A 23,219-nucleotide genomic window follows, 5' to 3' on the forward strand; every position below is an offset into this window, starting at 1 on the left:
TTGGGGAGGTTTCCTGTCCCAATCCCTGAACTGTATAGGAATTGAAGAAATTTGGGACACGAGGCCAGATAGATATACTTTTGACAAAATAGTAAACAAAGCGGTCAAATGGGAATCCTATCTGGTAGACAAAACAAGTACCGCGAAACGACGACACGGGTGGACTGTGATAAACTCATATTCCGGGATAAAGCCACAGACCTATCTGGGAAGCCACTTCAATAGTTCCCTAAAACAAAGATATATAAAACATCGACTAGGCTTACAGTTTTCAAAGGATTTGTTACCATCCTGGAAAAATTGTCACACTGACCCTCATTGTCGTCTATGTGGATATCAGAATGAAACATTAACTCACTTACTATGTGTTTGCCCGGTGCTTAAGGATTTGAGGAGACGGCTTTTAAAGAACATTTTTAACAAATTGAACATTCGAACATGTAGGCAAGCTGTAATTCGATGGCTAGATGGATCATCTCCTATGTTGGCCTGCAGGGGGGTTAAATACATGATGAAAGCCCAATCCCTCTTACAGCAAGCTGAACAGGGAATCATAGTATCAAATTGAAATACATGATATTTATTTTTCATATGGCTAACAGTCCCTAATAGTTAACATTATACATGTGTTTTATGTTCTATGATGATCAAAATGTATTTTGTAATAATTTTTAATAATTTTATACAATAAAAATTTGACTTGACTTGACTCTGGCAATGTGTATATACATATTTCTAACTAGAAAACTAAAAAAATAGAAACATAATGCTGACATTGATATATTTCCTGCCACCCTTATACAAGTAAATATTGGTGTAGTTACCTGGTAATCAGAACATGTATGCTCTAGGTCCAATACATTATTTGCATGTCAAGCACTAACTGCTGTTAACTTCACAGTCTGTTACCGTTTTTCCATCCGACATAAGGGAATTAATGCTTCATTTAAATTCAATAGATTAATTCATGGAGAACTTTGAAACTTTCTCTCACTCAATGGCAATGTTGATTCTCCCTTATGACTCCACCGAATCGACTTGTGTCAGAAACTTTATGAGTTTCAGCATTATAAGCAATGCAGGATAAATACAGGATATTGGCTTCTGTTAATCTGCTGTTAATTATAAGAAAGCAAAGTCTCTTTCTTCCAGCGGATCAGCATAGAGACCATAAAACAGGATGCCAGGAATGGCTGAGATTTGCAGCAATAAAAACAGCGAACCAATAACCTATTTTCCGAGTCTCTTTAAATACGTCACCACACTGTTGCATGTGATTGCAATCTGGACTACTAGCCTATAAATCCATATATGCATACAACATTTCTGCTAAGCACGCGCAGGAGTTGAATTATGCTGAGTATGTTTTCCAAATAGATACTGTAGTGATTGGAAGAACTGAATGCTGAGAAGCTTATGCTAAGCGAACAGCCATATTGGATGCCACCCCTTCGTGCCCTCTCTGTGATTGCAAGTAAGAGTGTATTTCACACATTGATGCTTCTGAGTGTTAGTAATGAGGAACTCTTATGAACTTGTATACAGGGATACTTACAGGCTCGGAGTGTCAAATATGGTTGTAGGGTAGTCATAACGACGTTTTCCATCCTCCTGTGTACCTTATATTCTTTTCATTGCATACCAAAAACCTAGAACATTGTACTTGTCCAGTATCTTTAATTGGACGTAAGCATAATTTATTATGGATAACCTAACAAAGGTGCCTTAGAGTCCATTGAGAAATGGCCATTGAAAAAAGCCCATACAATTTTCAGTAAAGATCTAGCCAGAAACTGGACTTTAAAAAATCCATTTTGACTGTTGTGCATGAAATCGCCGTGGTCAACAACAGACAAACAAGAGTGGAATGTTAAGAATTAAAATGAACTAAATACAGATTTTGAACCTTTTACTGAATTGTATTGCATTCTGATTACCTGTACAAACGTTTTGTATTTTTAATGATTAAATGCCCTCAACCTGTGCCCCTTCCAAGATTCAATATGAACAGCCACACATAGGATATGTTTAAAAGTCCCTAATCAGCCAGTTTGTACTGGAAGCAGGTGTGGTTCTCAATTAAATGAATACATTCAAGATTCCATGTCTAAAGCTTATTATTTTTGTATCAGATAGTTTAAGCATGAATCTCTGCAAACACTATAAATGTACGCATATACCTTTCATTAAATTAGCAGAATTTCCACAGCTGGACTATCCATAATATTGCAGTTAATAGGATCTTTAACTATGACCCAGTAGTAGATGATTAAAAGAATAGATAGCATTATTGTATGAAACATATGCAATGATGTTTCTATATATCAGAATGTCTATAAACATTTCATCTGGCTTAAAGAGTGTGGCCTACATCCAGGTCACAAAATGATCACTATATTAGGTGGTGATGTTCTGTTCAGTTTAATAAATACAAAGTAATGAAGGAGTTTATCATGTATAGCTCCAGGTGCTCTGCAGACAAATTGGGGTACCATATGTTAGCTGTTAAATTGCTAACCACTTCTTCCATCAGAAGAAGATATTGCTCATCCTAAACCACAACTCCATATGGATGTGTTCTCCTTCCTCTGTCAGGGTCAACAAATATTTTCCTCCAGCTGAGTCCTGAGCCAGAGAGTATAGGGGGGCCTCTGTAATGAATGAGAGGAGAGCCAGTGAGACCCATTTGGCATCTCCAAGTCAAAAGAGGTATTGTTAAAGCTATCATTTGTTCTGCCAACCGCCCCTCTGCTCATCCCAGTTTACTAATACCTGTTAAGAGGGCAATTGTTAACAACACCGCTGCCTTCCTGAGCCCAGAGACTAGGCTATTTTCTGCTGGAAGGTAGAGATGTTAACTTCATTCACGAATGTTCTTTCAGTCCCTGAAAGTGAGATGAGTGGCAAAACTGTCTGGTAGTGCTGGATACTGATTACTACACACACTGTGTGAATGAACATGTTAAGAACACTGAAACTTACATTCGACTAGATCATGACACAGTTAAAGAACTTTTTGAAACACTGGGGAATATCTTAGAGGAAGCAGTACACGAGGGCCACAAAGATGAAAATACAAAGAAATTTCTATTGAATCAAAAACTGAAGACTCAACATCTATATATGCTTTCGAAGATGCATAAAGATAATGTTCACCCACCGTTTCGACCCATCCTGGCCGTTGTGGGTCTATCCATGAACCAATAGGATACTTTCTGGTTCATCACTGCCACCCTCTGGTTCATTACTGCCACCCTCTGGTTCGCCACTGCCACCCTCTGGATCATCACTGCCACCCTCTGGTTCATCACTGCCACCCTCTGGTTCACAACTGCCACCCTCTGGTTCATCACTGCCACCCTCTGGTTCATCACTGCCACCCTCTGGTTCATCACAGCACCCTATGGTTCACCACTGCCACCCTCCAGTTCACCACTGCCACCCTCTGGTTCATCACAGCTCCCTCTGGTTCACAACTGCACCTTCTGGTTCATCACAGCACCCTCTGGTTCACCACTGTAGATTATGGGGAGAAAGCACACCTGCCCAGCCTCAACTGGGGGCTGAGTAATGTGTTACTGAATTTGAGCTTCAAGTCCGGCACCTGCTTCCTTATCTGTAAGTGCTTCCTATTGTGGTTTAATTTTTGTGACAGCCTGGAGCAATGTGCAATACTTGTAACTATTCTCTGACCCTGCTTCGAGGGTCAGAGCAGGGTCAGAGAATAGTTGCAAGTAGGCAACAACTCTGGAGGCACCTCTCAGGAAGCACTTACAGGGTTACAGCAGGTGACCAAGTTGAAGTTAATTTCTTTGCAACCATTTTGCAAATGGTTTCAAAGAAATTAGCTTCAACTTGGGCACCTGCTGTAACCCTGTAAGTGCTTCAAGTACTTCAGTTTTTGAAAATCCATCCCGAACGCGATTTCGCGTATTTTTCTGCAATTTCGCGAGATTCGCGGACCCGAAATTGCAGAAAATCCACAAATTCCGCCAACAGAACACCCTGACACCCTCTGGTTCACCACTGCCACCCTCTGGTTCATTATTGCCACCCTCTGGATCACCACTGTCAACCTCTGGTTCATCACTGTCACCCTCTGGTTCATCACTGCCACCCTCTGGTTCATCACAGCACCCTCTGGTTCACCACTGACACCCTCTGGTGCACCACTGCCACCCTCTGGTTCATCACTGCCACCCTCTGGATCACCACTGCCATCCTCTGGTTCATCACTGTCACCCTCTGGTTCATCACTGCCACCCTCTGGTTCATCATTGCCACCCTGTGGTTCATCACAGCACCCTCTAGTTCACCACTGCCACCCTCTAGTTCACCACTGCCACCCTCTGGTTCATCACAGCTCCCTCTGGTTCACAACTGCACCTTCTGGTTCATCACAGCACCCTCTGGTTCACCACTGTAGATTATGGGGAGAAAGCACACCTGCCCAGCCTCAACCGGGGGCTGGTTAATGTGTTACTGAATTTGAGCTTCAAGTCCGGCACCTGCTTCCTTATCTGTAAGTGCTTCCTATTGTAGTTTAATTTTTGTGACAGCCTGGAGCAATGTGCAATACTTGTAACTATTCTCTGACCCTGCTTCGAGGGTCAGAGCAGGGTCAGAGAATAGTTGCAAGTAGGCAACAAGTCTGGAGGCGCCTCTCAGGAAGCACTTACAGGGTTACAGCAGATGCCCAAGTTGAAGTTAATTTCTTTGCAACCATTTTTTAAATGGTTTCAAAGAAATTAGTTTTAACTTGGGCACCTGCTGTAACCCTGTAAGTGCTTCATGTACTTCAGTTTTTGAAAATCCGTCCCGAACGCGATTTCACGTATTTTTCTGCAATTTCGCGAGATTCGCGGACCGCGAAATTGCAGAAAATCCACAAATTCCGCCATCAGAACGGATTTTACGCCCATGCTTAGTCGTAGTTTGAAAAGAAGTCACAAGGCCACTGCTTCTAACTTTAAAAAAGTAAGGTAACCCCGTAGTCAAGGATGCATTAAATATACTCTGAATTAACTCCCCAAAATGCAGGCGCACGTCTGTATTTATTAAATCATGCACTTCTGTGCTGGTGTTTGCAACATGAATGACAAATGTTTCTCTAGCAGATGTAAGAGCGACCTCTTTTTGAGACAATAGCGCTCTTATACGGCTCATTTGCTTGACTCTTCTTTCAAGGTCGGAATCGACGGCCAGATGGAAACATCCAGCTTCCCATGCAGAGGAGTAAACACACGCTCAGTTACCGTAATCATGTAAGCGATGCCTGCTAACATTGTACAACAATCTGAATTATTTCAAATTAAATAACTCACGTTTCAAGTAAACTGAATGTTGGAATGATAGCAGGTGTCCGAGTGCCTTTGAATACTCAGGCCAAATTAGGCGCATCTTGATTACAAGAACCATGCAATTGTATGTGTCTACAAATTAAGGAGTAATCTGGTGCTATTGTGCAATGCAATCCTCGCCATTCAGATAGACTTCTTTTCCCTCCCTCAGGCACCTATATGTAAATGATAATAACTAAGCTTCATGGAGATAAGTGCTGCCTAAAGATCCATATCTGCCTATAGCATAGTATTTCATGCAAACCTCAAACTTGAACAGGCTAAAAAGTAACGTTATGATACCATGGATAAGCCACACAGCTGACTCGGATCTCCAATGAGTGACCACTTCTAACCATTCTCATAGCGCGCCCTGTTCTCTGATTTGACAGTGAGAGAGTGATCGCACCATAGTTTGTACTGCTAATCATTCTCAGCATACGCTACGAATACGCTTTCACGTTACACGTCGCATCAAAGCTTCCGTGTGACCTCAGGTACGGCGCCCCGTACTCAAAGACGCAAATGTTTTTAATTGTTTAAAAACATATATTTATGTATTTAATGAACATACTAACAGAAGACATTATCTAGGATAATTATGAAAAAAAATGTTCAAGTTCCAATAATCCTACATTACTTTTAAAAGCAATTACACAAATCGCGTTGGAACGTCATGCGTACTCGCATCGTAAGAGAAACGTAATCACAGCGTAAGCGTACGCAAAGCCATGTGACTTTAAAAGAAGAGATTTGATTGGTTCATAACACTTCCTATTACAACTGTTGAAACTTCCGTCCCATTTTAATAATTCTACTTTGACTTTCTAAGAAGAAGCATCTCTTCTGAGAATCTTGTCAAATAGAACGAAGTTTACCATAATAACAGCAATGGACTCATCTTCCAGCCATTCTTCAGAGGAATATTTAATTCCTGAAGAACCTCCAAAGAAGAGGAAAGAAGCTCTAATTTGGCAGTTTTTTACTTTTTCAGAAGTCCAAAAAAAGGATAATGCTCCAAAAGTAACCTGTAAAATTTTCCAAACTCTTTCAAGGGGTGATCCATCTAAAAAATACTCCTTTGGCACAGCAAATGTGGAGCGACCTGCGAAGAACTTACACCCCAACAACTTTGCTCGAGCTGCAACACAGAGGTTGAAGGACAACCCACCTGCTGCTGCACCAAGCACATCAACTGCTGCACCAGCATTTTCAGCAAGCAGTCCACACCCACAAATTGATCCTGATTTTGCTAAAGTTAAAATTCTATGCATTTATTGCAATAAACTTATGTGTTATGGGAAACAGTCTATTGACCTGATAAAACGCAGGAAGCAGGAGCATCGCTGTCCTTGACATTAGTTTTTTTCATTCTTTTGTTCCTGTTGGACACTTCCAAGCCCCCAATATATAAAAAAATTGCCCCTGGGATTTGGCCCCCCCGGGAGCTAATTAAGAATAAAACGGACTTCTAGTTTCTTTTTTTTCCTTTTCCACCGCGTACGAGTACCATACGTGTACCCCGAGTTTTTTTTCATTTAAAAAAAAATTGCTCCTATACCTGGTGGGCTAGTTGGACTCCATGGACCCTCAGGATATAAGGGGTCTTAATCCCCCAACTTAAAATGCGCCACTGGGCGTGTTTGCACTGTGGTGAAGGGCATGGGCGGGGCCTGAGGTGACATGTGTGCTAACACACCCTGTGGCACGTTTTTAGTTGGTGAATTAATTCCTCTTCAATCCTTACGGTCCCTGGGAGCCAAGGAGCCCACCAGGTTCCTCCAGTAAGTGCTACTGCGCTGTGTTGAAGAGAGGTGGTTCAGGACACGCCCCTTTTTACACCTCTCTGCAATGCAGCTCTGTGGTGCTTACTGGAGGTACCTTGTGGGATAGTTGGACCCTAGGGACCCTCAGGATTCAAGGAGACTTAATCCCCCAACTAGCCCACCAGGTACCTCCAGTAAGCGCCACAGACCTGCATTGCAGGGATATAGTCCAGGCCACGCCCCTTTTTACAACTTCCTGCAATGCAGCTCTGTACCACTTACTGGAGGTACCTGGTGGGCTAGTTGGACCCCAGGGACCCTCAGGATTCAAGGGGACCTAATCCCCAACTTAAAATGTGCCACGGGCGTGTTTGCACAGTTGTGCAGGTAGGGGGCGGAGCCTTAGGTGACATGTGTGTAAACATGTCCTGTGGCGCATTTTAAGTTGGGGAATTAATTATTTCAATTTATTTGGCGCTGTTCGACAAATCTTTGTGAAATTTTCAAAACTAATGGTTTGCTCAGGTCAGCTCCAGTCTTAAATATTTTGGGGTGATTCGTTAAGTGGGGGCTGAGAAAAAAGGGAGTTCTCAAACCACTTTTTCCCCATGTTAATTTCCAAAGGAACTTTATATAAAGCCTGAACGGCTGAATAGAATTACACCATATTTGGCAAAAAGCTAGGTCTTGGTTCAGAAAGCGCCCTTTTTTAAATAGTGTAAGTCTGTTCACTAGTTGCTGAGAAACTAAGGGGGATATTCATAAGGACTTATCTCTGATTTATCTCCACCTTAACGCATCAAAAGTAGGGATAGATTTAACACCCCTTTCACAAGCTGGTGCAAACTGCTGGCATCGCCAGTATTCTCGCGATAACTGCCCCAAAAATTATCCCCACCGTGGACACCACCAACTAACCCTAATGAGGTGCAGAGTAGGCGTTCCCGTGCAAAAACACACGGGAAAACCACAACACCACTTTCACAACAAAATGCCAGATCCGCGAAGCGCCATAAAACAGGTGATAAGCCGCGGTAGCAGCAGGTATTTAACACCTGACTTTTGCTGGTGCTAAGCAGGACGACTACTCACAGCATAAAAGGGAGCCGAGCCGAGAGCCACACCTGAAGACCAGCAGTTACCATGGAGACAATGATCATGCAATAGCAGGATGTGAGGAGAGGCATGGGGCAGGAAGGGGTGAGAACGGCAAGTGACCAAGAAATATGAACCTACTCAATGCCAGGTGTGGCGTGGAGGTGCCTGACAGACCACAGAGTGCAAACCACATAAATGCCCAAGTGGTGAGCAACTGCTGGTGCATGGAGTCCAGTGGACACTACCATGTACCCACAGGCTGTGGAGCAGAAAGCTGAAATGTCGCACATTGCGTCTCCCCCTGCATGCCTGTGCGTAGTGGGTTGGACCTGCACATGTCAGGCCTGCGTAGGGGTGTGAAAAAAAAGCCCTTGCACTGCTCGATGGTTCTCATTCTGAATGGACAATGCGTCTGCCAGGGCAGCGCCTCTCAGTCCACCATGAGTCCAGCGCTGAGCATGTCAGGGCCTGCATTCCTGTGCGTCTACTGCACTACGGGCTGCTGGGCCCCAGACCCGCCATGCCTGCCCCAGCGCACCAACGAGGCTCCGCTCACATGCCTACAAAGGGCCCACCACATGCCGGTGCAAGCTCCAAGCACCAGGCCCACGACCTCTGCAGCTTCCGCAGATCATCACTGGCACCCCACGACGCTGGCCCACATTACTCCTTTCCCATTTACATACTCCACCGGTGTCCTCATTGGCCCAGTAGGCCCCACATTTAGAACTGTGTCCTGAGTCCTGAATGGCAGTGTGGCAGCGGCCACAGCACCATAGCCCCTTTGATCACTGAGGCATAATTCCATATGGCAAGCCGGCGACACGTGGTGCCACTAACTCTGTTCAATGCAAACCGGCGACAGGTGGTACCACTAACCCTGCTCAATGCAAGCCGGCGACATGTGGTGCCACTAACCCTGTTCAATGCAAGCCAGCGACACATGGTTGAGGGCCCAGGCCCACCCTGCAGACCAGTAGGTCACACATCCAGCACTCTTTTGCAAATCATGAATGGCAGGGTCCACACTAGTAAATGCACGGAGAGGTATAAGAGGAAGATGCAGTTCAGACCGGACGAAAGCTGGATCAGAGTCACGGAGGTGACTGAACACTATCAGCAACTGACCTGGTGCCATCAACCCTGTCCACCCCAAGTCTGCGTCCTGTGGTGCCACTAAACCTGAACTACACAGGCCCGGTGGGGCCATCCAACCTAAGCCAGTGACACTCGGTGAATGGCCCCTGCTGATCGCTGCCTCAGACCCATGTCATGAGTGATGTAATATTTCATCAGCAGTGCACTGTGGCGGTGTGAGTTATAGTTAACTCAACTAACTATAACAGCCAAATTTCTCTAGTTCGGTATGAGTGAAATGTCCAACTAACTATAACGTCCCTGAAATCTGTGGGTTTTTTCAGTGAATATATATTCAAGTTAGACAGTGCTTTAAATGGAAAAAATAAACGCAGGTACTCACCAATTTGAGATGTGGACCAGAGGGCGGGGCTTGGGGTGGAGATAGGGGCAGAGCTATGGGCAGCACAAAGGGATCCAGCCAGGGCCACCATTTAAGCATTCATGCACGCAGGCAGGGCATTCAGTATATGTATTTTAGAAACTCGTACCTTAGTTGTTGCCCTCGTTACTAAACCTTGATCCCAGGTGCTGTGCTACAGCATTACTATCGCCACCTTCCTCCTCAGTCTAGTTGCAAACAAGTCCTGCTGTTGTCTGCCATGGCAGCAGGAAGCTGCCTATTTGATATCCCGAGAGTCAAGAGATACGCTTGTTAACAGGCCCTGCTCTCACGCCTACAGTGCTACGGACTACAAGGAGCCTGAGTCGGCACTGCGTCAGGCATGACAGTGTGAGTCTGGCCCCTCCCAAACTTCCTGACAACTCTGAATGAATGCCTATGGGCCGTGGTTCAATTAGAACATTGAAAGGAGAGTTTAGCCGTCGATCAAAGTGCTTCAGGAAAACGGACCCACTCGTTGTCAGCAGTGTTGCGCTTTTTTTAAAATGGCAATTTCACTGAGCTTGGCTTTAAACAGAGAGAAGTGCCGGTACTCAAGCGCCGAAAATGTAGAAGTGCCAGTACTCAGTACTGGTGAGTACTAGCCCATTGAAAGCACTGAAGTTAGGTAAATGTGGAGTAAAGGATAGTACTAAATGTATACTTACCTACATTTGCTTATCTTCAAGATATTTTTGAAGTTGAGATTCAGGCAAATATTTTTTCGGCAACAATATTTTTCCTTCAATATTCCAGTATTCTAGCTATGATGCTTTGTAGTACCATATTTATGAACTCGATATTCCTACTAGTACCCACTCTTTCAATCCATGTAGTATGTAAAGAAGGCCTACCTCCATTTCACATATGAGGCTTCAGTGCTTGTGAAACTGAATACACTATCTGTAACGAGCAATGGGGGTAAACACTCTAAACAGTGACCCAGGTTTACAATAAATAACACTGCACAGCCAGTGAAGTTGCAGAGCTGCATTACTTGAATGGGAGAGAACAGAAAAGAGCCATATCTACAAAGATGTGGAGCTGTTCTGCTCTTTCCGTGTGCTTGTGCACACCATTTGGATACCATAGTTTTTGTGCAGGAAGGGTTTTCTTCCTTCAAAAAACGATCCATATCTACAAGTTTTTAGAGATGTGGATTTGCATCATAATCCATGGGTGGGTCCAAGTAAACACCCATGTATCACCCATGGAACTCCTCCTTGACTCAAAGTAACAAGTTAAATCTGGATTCGCGTTGAACAGTAAATACCAACCCAACAGTTTGTGTTAGGTCTGCATTAAAAAAGCACTGTGCATCAGGCGCATTTTGCGTAGCCTAGCGCTACATTTCCCTTGTACAGTAAGGGTTGTTTTCTGTTGAGCTATCTGCTGTTAGATGCTCTGTTTTTCAGTGACTATAAGATCTTTAAATAACATATGCTTAAAAGAAACAATGAAACACATATAAACTGAGGAATACATACAAACATACACATGTGCACAGCATACACGCCCCCATTATGCACGATTTCTTTTGTAAACCCATGTCTAACTTTTAATTAGACTAGTATACTGTAATCCGTTAATCATGATGGGAAGGGTAATATGTGGCTTAATTTGTTTTGTGAAAGAATCTCAAACTCAATTATCCCTATTTTTATATTGTGGTTTGTTTGTTTATTTGAATTCATGGCTATGTAATAAAGTAGGAAAGAAAACATAAATTACCCTTCACACTGCCTGCATCTTTCCAGTTTTATAGAGCTACAAGTCCTTAACTGCTATAATTTTCTTCCTTTATGGATGGTACTTCCTGTGCTCCATAAATAGTATTTTTCAAAAGACAATTGAAGGTTATATAATGTCACAGTGAGGAATAGCTTTGGAACTTCTAACTAATATACCCACCAACTTTAAGACTGAGCTACACAGTTTCATTTCTGTGCTAATGTAGCAATAATTCAAGCTAACCAGGAACCGGAGGCAAATTTTAAAACACAAACCCGCATCTAGCGAAATTGCCTTTTGTTGTTTAATGGGGAAATTCCATCATCATGTAAACTTATTTGTGATCTATTGTAATTGTTGCCTTGAAACTGTTCTCCTGCTGTGCCCGTGGCAAAAACAAAGGACTTATTTCTAGTTATGCTCGAAGGATTCATCTTGCCTCAAATTATAGAATAGGTTCTGCTCAAGTCTGGTAATTTCTTTGACATCATCAGCCTCCAGAGACCACTGGTGTAAATCATTCACCCTAATTAGCAGAAGATGGCACGTTTGAGTATTACCTTTCCTTTCATGCCTGACAACCTCACATCTTCGCGGATTTCAGGAATGACTAACTTTTGATCCTTTAACAGAATTGCCCCAGAGTTGAGGTACCTATCGAACCCCTGTAGACCCAACACAGCAAGCTGAGGTGTCTGAGTCCGGTAAATATCTCCTAGTCAGAGTTTTTACAAATATTTGGTATAACATGTAGAATTAAGTGCCTACCACACCAAGGGTGATAACATAGTGGGTCGAGCACCTGTTTTTTGCATGTGAGATGTCTAAAGTTCAAACATAAAACTCGGAGGGGCATATTACCAACAGCTAACTGAGCTTAGCGTTAGTTTTTTTAATGCCGCGCTTCGCCCAATATTATAGCTAAGATAACGTCCTATTACCAACGTTTATCTCAAAAGCGATAATATTGCCGGCGTTAGCGTGAATATCGCTGGAAAACCAGTGGTGTTCACGCATTAGCGTGCAAATGCTGTTAGCCATGTTATCCACCTCCCATTGGATAACATGGCTAAGAACTGGTATTTGCAGGTGTTAGCGTTTGGCGATATTTGCGCTTAGCGCGAATATTATCAGCGCTTCGCCTTTCTTGGTAATAGGCGATAGCGAGGTTAGCGACAGCTTTCAGTCGCTAACTGGTTGGATACGCCCACTTTGCATGTCTTTAGCGATAAATATCGCTGACATGCAAAGTGGGCCCCAAACCGCTCGCTATCCCCTACAAGCTGTCGCTAACTGTGTTAGCGACAGCTTGGTAATAGGGCGATGGAATTATCGTCGCTTAGCGGCCGAAAACGGACGCTAAAGGTGCGATAATTCAATATCGCCACCCTTGGTAATATGCCCCTGAATTTCCCCAATTTAATGCATGAGATTTAAACAGAATAAGTATGAAGGAGTATGCAGAGATTGCCTCTCTGTTTCTGCCTTCTTCTGCATAAAGTTCATGCACTAACTTTAGACTCCTCATACTGCAAAAACCAGGGTCTCTGCCCATCATGATAAAGCTCCAGATTGCACATTTCTCTGTGATTATCTGAAATTTTTACCACGGGTAACATTCAACAGGTTTGACCTGCTGACATTAAAATGGAGAACTTGCAGGAGGGGTTTAGTGCACCTAGTAATTCAGCAGTTTGTGCATGTTTAAATCTCCCCAGGGGTCAAAATTCCCATTCCTGCCCAAACAAATGTTTGAACAGGGATTAGAATTTAATCACAATGTCAGGACTGGGGATTTAGAGCCAGATGTACAAAGAACTTTTCCAGCTGCAAACCACCCGATCCACAGAATCGGGCTACTGGCAACCAGAAAAAAGCTTAAAAAAGGTACAAAATGCAAAGGGCAAATTGGTAACTTTTTTTGTAGGGGCATTTTGGGCGTCCCTTCCAAATATCGAATCAGTACGGTATCTATTACAGTTTTGTGATAGAATTCAGGTAAAAATACACTAATACTTTGCCAACATTTTAAAGGTGATGGTAATCCATTCGCCTTGGGACCCCTTTCCCTTTAAGATGAAAAAACCATTGCTTACACATAAAAAATGAAACTTCAAAGTTCATTTTTTTTCTTTTTAAACGTATTCTGTTTTCCTTTAAGGAAAACCAGCTGCATAAACAAAATAATGAAGACGGCTTTATTAAAAAGAAATCAAAAACATGGTGGTCTGCTGACCTCAGCAAGCTACTAAGCTTGTGATGGCTGTGATTCCCAATGGGTTGAAAATTGTGACTCACCTCGTTAATATTCATGAGGTGGTCCATTTGCCACCTACTAGGAATCATTATTGGGAATCCAAAAATGTATAGATTAGGAATATCGATTTCCTAATTGAGATTCTGAAATAATCACAATTAGGAAATTGGTAGCTCCAATGGTTGTACATTTGGCCTTAGAGTTTAAGATGGGGATTACACGTTGTACATCCCACATTACTAACATATGCTGAGACCTCCAAGAACTCTGTCTTACTGTAAATTGAGGTGAAAAATGCTATGGCTCCCATAGCGTGAAACTTGCAAGCACTGGAGTCTTACTAAAGTTTTGCTGAAGACTGAGTGCAGGGGCATCAGCAGCACCTCACTTTGGCAGCGTACGCGGGTATGGGGTGTTGGGTGTCACTGAACAGATCTGTATAATGTGAAACTTTAAAGATGTTTTTATAACAGTTTTGACTTTGATCAGAGACTCTGGTCTGCAAGTAGCTCATCATAAATAAATCGATTGCAGTGGAAGCAAAGAAGAAAGTGAGGGTGGATTGGATAGAAGAAGAGATCCTGAGAAAGATGGAGAGAGGATGGACGAATGCAAAGACGTACAGAGAGGAGGATGGATGGATGAATAAAGAGAAGGATGGATATTGAGAAATATGGAGAGAGAATGGATGAGAGATGGACGCAGATATGGATGGACAGAAAGGAGGATACAGGGATGGGTGGAAAGAAGGCTGGACGATAGACAGATGGAAAGTAGTATGTATTGGGTGAATGGATGGAGATAAAGGAGTGATGGTTGGAAGAAAAGAGGACAGGTAAGATGGATGGATGGCTGGATGGATGGATAGAGAGAAGAAATGAAGGACAGATGGGTGGAAGAATGGATGGATTGATGGTGAAGGGTAAAGACAATGATGGGGAGGAGATGGATGCATTGAGGCATGAAAGTGAGAGAAAGGATGCACAAAGTAGATAAAATCCTGAAAGAAGGATGGAGAAAAAGAAGTTAGGAAGTTTTAGACTTTTGGAATTCCCTCTCGGAGAAATCTCCCGAACAACTGCAGGGTTTGTTTGCCTCACTCGCTCTCTTAGGACACTTGGGACATGGGTCAAAGTATTTGGCAATAAAAAGGGCTGAAGCTCAGTTGGATTAGTGGCAGAGCACATAATGGATCAGATCACCCTCCCAAAGAGCAGAGGGTATAAACACGAACATTACACTCCAAATCACAACATCTAAGAAAGGGGTCGAAGAGCAGTCCATGAGGATCATCAATGAGTTAGCTTCTCCCCGATGGGTGAGAGGTAATTAAGGAATACCTCTGATGTCCCAGCAACCTCAGGAAACATTGGGTAGATTGAAAGTGCATTGCAAAGCAAATCATTCTTAGAAAGTGGAAAAAGATCACTTGTTAACTATTGAGAAGTAACTAAATGTAGCAACCACTAAGCTGTGCTGGAAAAATATTCTAGCAAACTTCTTGGCAGAGAATATATGTTTCTAAGGTATGGGTGGTTAATGTGTGGGTGTACCACTCTTTTAAATGTTTTTTTCCTGCGTTGCATCCATGTTGTTTCCCCATTTGACTTTAGTTTTACACCTCACCCCCTCTCCATTTCTGCTCTACTCTACCCCTAGCGGAATCTGAGTATTGTATATGCTTCAGTTCATATTTGATATCATTGAGACAGTTTATTTTACTTTAGATATTACTAGCAACTTTTCTCTTATCGCTTCTTGGTTTTGACTACTATATTATAACTTGATTTCTGCAGTATACCATTGCAAAATCCTCTATAATGTATACTAACAATAATATGAGTAGAGAGGAGGAAAGCGGCTACTCATAGCCAACTGAGGACCGTGTGTGCCTTCTTCTAAATCATTTATTTAGAGACATTCATGACCAAAGCTTACTTCTCGATTACATGTCTGAAAAGGAGGCTTGAAAAAAGCTTGCACAACATACTGTAGTGTAGTTCCTATATTCTCAATAGGCTCTGCACATTGGAATATTATATCCTATAGATGTGACATAGGACTGAGGTCAGTATGTCTCTATCGCATATACTAAACTTAATTGTGAGTGCCAGCTAGCTCAGAGGTCACTAGAAACGTTCTCAAATACACAAGAAGGGATTAGTTTCTGACGACCGCATAAACATGACAACTTTGGGGCATATTATCAAGGGGGTTTATCTCCGCTGTTTTGGCTTTAAAAGCCAAGAAAGCGGAGATACAATTATCTCCCTATCCTAGCTGTCGCTAACACCAGTTAGCGACAGCTAGCGGGAGATAGCGACCATCTTGGGCCCCACTTTGCATGTCAGTGATATTTATCACTAATGACATGCAAAGTGGGAGTGCCAAGATCTTAGCGACTGGAAACAGTCGCTAACATCGCTATCTCCTATTACCAACTTTTGGAGACATTCACGCTAAGCGCGAATATCTCCAAAAGCTAACACCTGCCCTGAGCAGTTCTTGGCCATGTTATCCAATGGGAGGTGGATAACATGGCTAAGAGCATTAGCTCGGTAATGCATAAATATCGCTGACTTTTCAGCGATATTCATGCATTGCGGCCGTTTTTTATCGCATTTGCGATAAACCTTGGTAATACCAAGGTTTATCTGCGATAAAAATCGCCGCAGCTCAGCGGTACATTTTTGTCTCTAACCAAGCAATAGCGATAATTATCGCTATTGCTTGGTAATATGCCCCTTTGTTTCCCTAGGACTGGAACAAATATCTTCAGAGTCATGGCAGCAATAGATAACTATTTCACTCAGTCAATCGTGCATGCTTAGTTTCTATAGAGTTGCATGAAAATAGTGAGACGGGCGTTTTCTTTTTTTGTTCTTTCGATTTTTATTCAAGTTTCACAGCACAATTTTATCCCCCACACCCACCTCCTCCACTCCCCCCATGAGGACAGGTTCCCCTTATTGTTACATACATAAGTAATTGGGTACATAACAGAGAATACAAATTCAAGAAGAAGAAAAAAAAACCAAAAACTAAATAAAAATCTAAAAACACATAATCAACAATTTCTACTGTAATACATCTATGATACCACATTATTATGCTCTCAAGAAAGAGATTGGACACTTAGCATTTTAACAACGGTTGCTCCCATCAGTCCACTCAATGCTCCTGAATCCAGTTGGGCGTTTTCAATAAAAGGTGTATTACTATTGAACAGTTTTCTTTCTCATGAATGAGAGGTGAACTGCTACAATCATTACACCGAATGCAAAGTATAATTCGTACAGCGAGAATAGTATTATAAAATAATACTGTAATAGCATTGTCTAGTGCTATGACATAAAAATATATACATAAATAACACAGACTAAAATACTTAAGTGGTGCTTCAAAAATACGCCTACCCCAATGTACCTAATTTAGGTCTAGTACCAGGGAAGAAGTAAGTATGGTCTTTTAGCATAGGTTTAGTTCTGCCAAGAATTGCGAAAGGTTTCTCTTGGTTCTAATCAGCTCCACACCTTAGAATGAAGGAGGTTGGTATCTCTGTCTCGGAACTCGATTTCCCAACATCCCGCAAGGGGAGTAAGAAACACTGGAGCTGGATTTCTCAGCAGAGGAGGACAGCTTCTTGTCAGTGCGTCAGCCGGAGAGTCGGCTCCCTTCGGCACTTGCTGTAGCAAGCTGCGTCGCGCAAATAGGTAGTCGAACTACACCGAACCACACTGTGCTTTGCTATAGCAAGTGAAGGTATATTCATACCTTGAAGGTGTTTAGGAATGCCAGCTTTGACGTATAGTCGGGCATATGACCATCATGGATGAACCCCTAAGGAATAGTTGTTCATGCATAATAATGAGTTTCTTGGAGAAATCAATATTAAGGCTAGGGAAAGTCCCTTCAGCTTAAGAGTCTGGTTTTCCAAGAAATCGTTGTGACGTAGAGGAATGTCTGGAAGTAGCCATGCCTATATTTGGGTAGCATGGACTATGCCTAAATAAGGGCTTGAGTTATGTGCCTATATAAGGGCAACGTGAATTGTACATATATAAGGGCATGAATCGGGAAAATTCATTCGGAATCTAAAACGCCAAGCAACACCGACTCCACTTTCTTATGTACGATATTACTAAGTTCTAAACATGTTAAACATATATAAACATGAAGTGTCAAAACCCACCCAAAACACATAAAAAAGCATTTGAACTGGGTGTACACATAAAAGATGCATTGGTACTGTACGCATTAAAGCAATGTTTCATTCAAGCATATGTGTTGACATTTGGATGCTAAATGAATGAATAATGAAAATATACATTAATGAAATGGCTCGTAAATACAGAAGAAAAAAGGCCGAAACCATTTCATGTCAGATTACATTAAACTTGTTTGTGTAAGTGGAGAAGGTCAAAAATTGTCTTCTGGAAGTTTTTCAAAGAATTCTAGTTCTCTATGAATAGTTCTCCTTTAAGCAGATTACTTTTGCCAAAAAATGAAAAATACAAATTTGGAGAAAAAAAAATAATCATAGGAAAAAGAGTCCCAAAGTTAGAACTTTGTTTTGAAAAATGAAGGTCGAATTCAAAGTCTCTCAGAACACTGTGTGCCAAATCAAAAGTCAGCGTTATTGTTTGGAGAAAACATCAAAGTCTGTAAAAAAGTTGTCTACCATTGTAGGTGAAAGTTGGATTTCCTCTTTAGAAGATTAACCGCACACCCCGGTCCACCACGGTTTGTACTGATTGTGTGGAGGGTGCAGGGGGCTCCATTGCTGCTCTGCCGGCTGACGAGGGGCGGGGACAGGGAGGTTGGCGCTCTAGTTACCCCTGCCTATTTAAACAGTATGTCCCACCTCCCGCGCAGCGAATGCGCGCAGCAGGCGTGCCAAAGTCAAACCTGTCTGCGCCCGTTCGCACCAGGACGGGGCTAGGGGCCGGAACCCCTGTTCAAACTCCCCCCGGTAATTTTTGCTACAACAGGGAGCAGATTTTGAGGATCAGAGGTGAGAGGACAAATATATGTACACATACTATGTCTTTCGAGAAGGAACATAACCACTGTCCTGTCTGTAATTTTACATTTAAGCCTTTAGAGTTCCCCCCTTTAGAAGCTGGGAAAATAAAATCTTTTTCTATGTTACTTCTAAACTGCCGTTCCCTTCCCAAGCATGAGAGTGAAATATGCCTGCATTTTGAAGAGAAGAGTCCTGATGCTTTCTTTCTTACTGAAACTTGGATACTGAAATACGGCCTCGGATGCCGATGTGGTCCGGGCCCTCCCACCGAACTACGCTATTATCAGACAAGATCGAGATAGTAGTCGCGGTGGGGGGATTGCCATTATATACAAAAATACTAGTCGATCAAGTAGGTTTTTTCTATCAGATTGTTAGAGTGTATCCTTTGCGATTGGCTTTTCTCCTACTTGTACTTTCTCAGGAATTCTTTTATATCGCCCACCAGGAGCACATGCCAATTTCTGCAATGATCTGCCTGACATTGCTATAAATTGTGCCAGTCTCACCTCCAATTTTTCTGTTCTGGGTGATTTTAATATTCACCTCGGCGAACCTGACACCTCCCCTTCGCACAATCTCATGGCAGGCCTTGAAGCTTTCCAATTGAAACAAATTGTTACTGGCCCTATTCACAAATTAGGCCATTTGCTTGACCATGTTTTCACCAACCTTGATAACATAATTTTGGCTGAGACCGTTATTGTACCTTGGTCGGACCATTTCTTGTTATCCTTTGTTTGAACCTCCCTATATCGGTCACAACCTGTCATAAGAACTAAAAAAGTGGGTCGCATATGGTCTAAGCTCTCAGCGGAAAAAAGGGCAGCTAACCTTAACAGCTCTACCCCTGCATTCTTCTCTAATCCTATTAGGGCGAATTAATTTTTTAATAGCTGGCTGGAATCCTCTTTGGACCTCACCCTCCTGAAGAAAGAATCCTGCCATCGAGTTGGCGTTAATAAAAAAGCGTGGTACTCCCTCGAATTAAGACTGCTTAAACAATCATGCAAGCAGTTTGAACGGAAATGGATGAAGGATTTTTCTGAGGCCAGTAAGTGCAATTATAGAACTGCACTTAGGCTTTATAAAAGTAAAATAAAAGTTGCACAGGCCAGCTATTATCAGGAGAAGATTGTCTCTGCCTCCAATTCTCCAAGGGAAATTTGTTAAATTTTTAAATCTCTGATCAACCCCCCTGGTCCGTTGACTCAAAAACGCTGTGATGAATTAGCAAATTTTTTCGCCACTAAGGTCGCTAACATCTATTCGCTGTTTCAGCAAACTGAGCCTGAATTACAATTTCCTCTACCCGCTCAACAGGTTGGGCTGGAGGAATTTGCCCCGCTCGACCTATCCAATCTGCAGTGACTCCTGGAGAATCTTAAGTTGGGATCCCCGGCCGACGCCGCGCACCCTCCCAGTCTTAAGCTGGTCTCGGAGACTGTCTCCCCAGTCATTCGGGATGTAATTAATTCCTCCCTAGCAACCGGGCTGGTCCCGTCGCTATGGAAACAGGCAAGAGTTAAGGCTCTACTGAAAAAACCCAACTTAGACCCTGAGGACTGGTCCAATTATCACCCAATCTCTTTACTACCAGGTATTAGGAAACTTGCAGAAAAACATGTTAATTCTATATTAGCAGCGTTTGTGGAGAATAACAAAAGCTTGCACCCCACCCAGACAGGCTTTAGAAGCAAGCAAGGCACGGAGACTGGCCTTCTTGCCGTAGTCGAAGAGGCCAGAAAAATCGTGGATACCGGAGGCTGCGCTGCTATTATTTTGCTAGATCTCAGTGCAGCCTTCGACACAGTAAATCTTTGTATCATGCTTCAAAGATTGAGTGAGGTGGGGTAGCAGGGACTGCCCTTAAGTGGCTGCAATCCTTTCTCTCTGACAGATCCTTCACGGTGTTTGAAGAAGATGTTCTCTCAAAACAGATCCCACTGCAGTATGGTGTGCCCCAGGGATCCTCACTAAGCCATACCATGTTTAACATCTACATGAGGTCCCTGGCGGACGTGGTGCTTCCCTGGGGGGTCCAGTTGGTCACCTATGCTGATAACACTCAGCTGGTGGTGTCCCTCAGCCAACATGATACTTGCAACAAGAACCTTACTTCCTGTCTGAGCAAAGTATCCGAGTGGATGGATTCATCTTTTCTTAAACTTAATGGCTCTAAGACGGAAATTATGATGCTAGGACATATGGACCCCATTAATTTAGACCCCTGGTGGCCTAGCTGCCTTGCCCCCCCCCATTCACCCAAGAAACAAATTAAGAGTCTAGGCGTATGGCTGTACCCTAATCTTAGCTTCTTAATACAATCACGTACGGTTGCTGCTACCTGTTATGCCTGATTAGGTTGATAAGGAAGAGTCTGCCTCTTCTTCCTTTTGAAGCAAGACATCTGTTGGTTCAAGCCCTTATTTTATTGCGGATAGATTATGCTAATGCGGTCTACCTGGGCGCACCGCAGGGAACCATTAAAATCCTACAGATTGTTCAGAACTGCGCCGCCCGACTTCTAATGAATGCTCCAAAGCGGAATTCTGCTAAGTCAGCACTATGTCAGTTGCACTGGCTTCCAGTGCAGCAAAGGATCTGGTTTAAGGCCATGTGCACTGTTCATAAGTCCATTACTGACAACGGACCCGCTTTGATCCAGCCTATGCTGCAATTATATCAGATCTCCCAGACTCTTAGATCTAACCACAAAAAACTTCTTACAGTCCTTAGGATGGGTGGCCGACATTTTCAAATTCATGCCGCAACATTTTGGAACCAGCTTCCCGACTCCATTCGTCTGGAACCTAACTACCTCCGTTTCAGGAAACTGCTGAAAACCTTTCTCTTTCCTTGATTGTTGAAGAATGATTAGGTGTCATCAATGCGCTGGGATGCCCTTGGGTAGCCATGCGCTATATAAATGCGTATTTATTCATTCATAGATATGAAGCATCGCCGTCAGCATTGGTCGCATTAGCAATGTTCGTAATCGATGTTACCAGTGTGCCTGTTTCCTCTTGTACCTCACCGTCAACAACTTGCGTCTGTGAGATCTGAATGAATGCCGCCATCAGAATTGGCAGCCGCTGGGGACAACACAGGGCATGGGCCGTTACTGGTTCAAGCAAAGTACCAAAATCCGTTAGCATGACTGATGGGAGTTTGAGACATAAGTCTAACACACATTCTTCTCTGCATAACATGCAGCGTAGAACAGGTAAGATGCAATCTTGCCAGATTGGTCTGAATGACAGAAACTATATGGTATTTAATTCTCGTAGACGAGGTAGTCCCAAAATTTGCATGATGCCTCACGAAACTTCATCGTCAGTAGAGTTGTCTGCATGGAGAACTGGATTTTGCTGGTGAATTGGCTTGCCATATCGCAGCAGTAGGAGCAAAAATAGTATCCCTGCAGCGAGTCCCAAAATGGCAGGCAGTCCGCCAAACACTGAGTGCATGAAGTTTGGAAATATTCCTAGGACTGCTTCAAAAGGTGCTAACAGCCCAGAAAATACGGTCTTAATACATGTACAATACCACTCGTATAAGACATGTTTAAGATATGACTTACCATTTCTGAGAAATGTACAGGGCAGTTTGTAGCTAATAGGGCATGTATCTCGACAGAAGTCCTTGCAACTTGCAGATCATAGGTTTCTTTGGCCGAGGTCAGCGGCACAGTTTTTTTGCAAAAGAATGGCTTTCATTCTGCTTAAAGTATCAATTTGTATAGAAGAGATGTACAGTGAAGACCATAACAGCGACTTCCCGTCTGACTTGGTCTTTGGAAACAATACTTGCATACAGCAAGTGACCCTTGCTGACACAGATACTAGATAGGGTAAACCTGGCTACATGCCACAGCAGCTGTGATCGTTCAACTTGAGGTAACTTCCATTGGAAAGTTGTCCAAAATTGGATCAATCACTGCAGCTGGTGAACCTTGCAGGTGGCAGGATAAGTTGGTAGAGGAACCATCGCAGGCCCCGTTTAAATTAATACCCTGACAAAGGAGAGAACCGCTTAGTGCTTTTTTACAATTTTTACACTAACACTTCTCTTCCCCACTCCAATATCTGTGTGTGTACGGTAATTCCCAGGATGTTTTGATGTATTCTTTACCCAACCTTTCATATGTGCCTGCTGGTATATGTTTTAGGCAATACTGAAAATGGAAAATTGTAACAGGCAGAGTGATTGTTCCATGTATATTTCATTCAGTGGCTGGCTTTTCAGCGACTGTAAATGGCAAGCCTTCCAGTTTTTCAATGCTCAGCACCGTATAGTCTGCTCCCCTTTGTGCCAATTTGATCTGTTTATCAGTGAGATTGAATTCTGAAATCAGTGACGTAGTATTGATTAAACACCAAGGCACATAGCCTGAACGTATGTTTTGTAATGTCCAGTCTAATAGCATGATAGAACGTAATTGCGACTGACCATGTTGCAACATGACCAAGTCCTGTTCCAT

This window comes from Lissotriton helveticus, chromosome 4_1 (genome assembly GCF_964261635.1).
Source record: "Lissotriton helveticus chromosome 4_1, aLisHel1.1, whole genome shotgun sequence".
Taxonomy (NCBI): domain Eukaryota; kingdom Metazoa; phylum Chordata; class Amphibia; order Caudata; family Salamandridae; genus Lissotriton; species Lissotriton helveticus.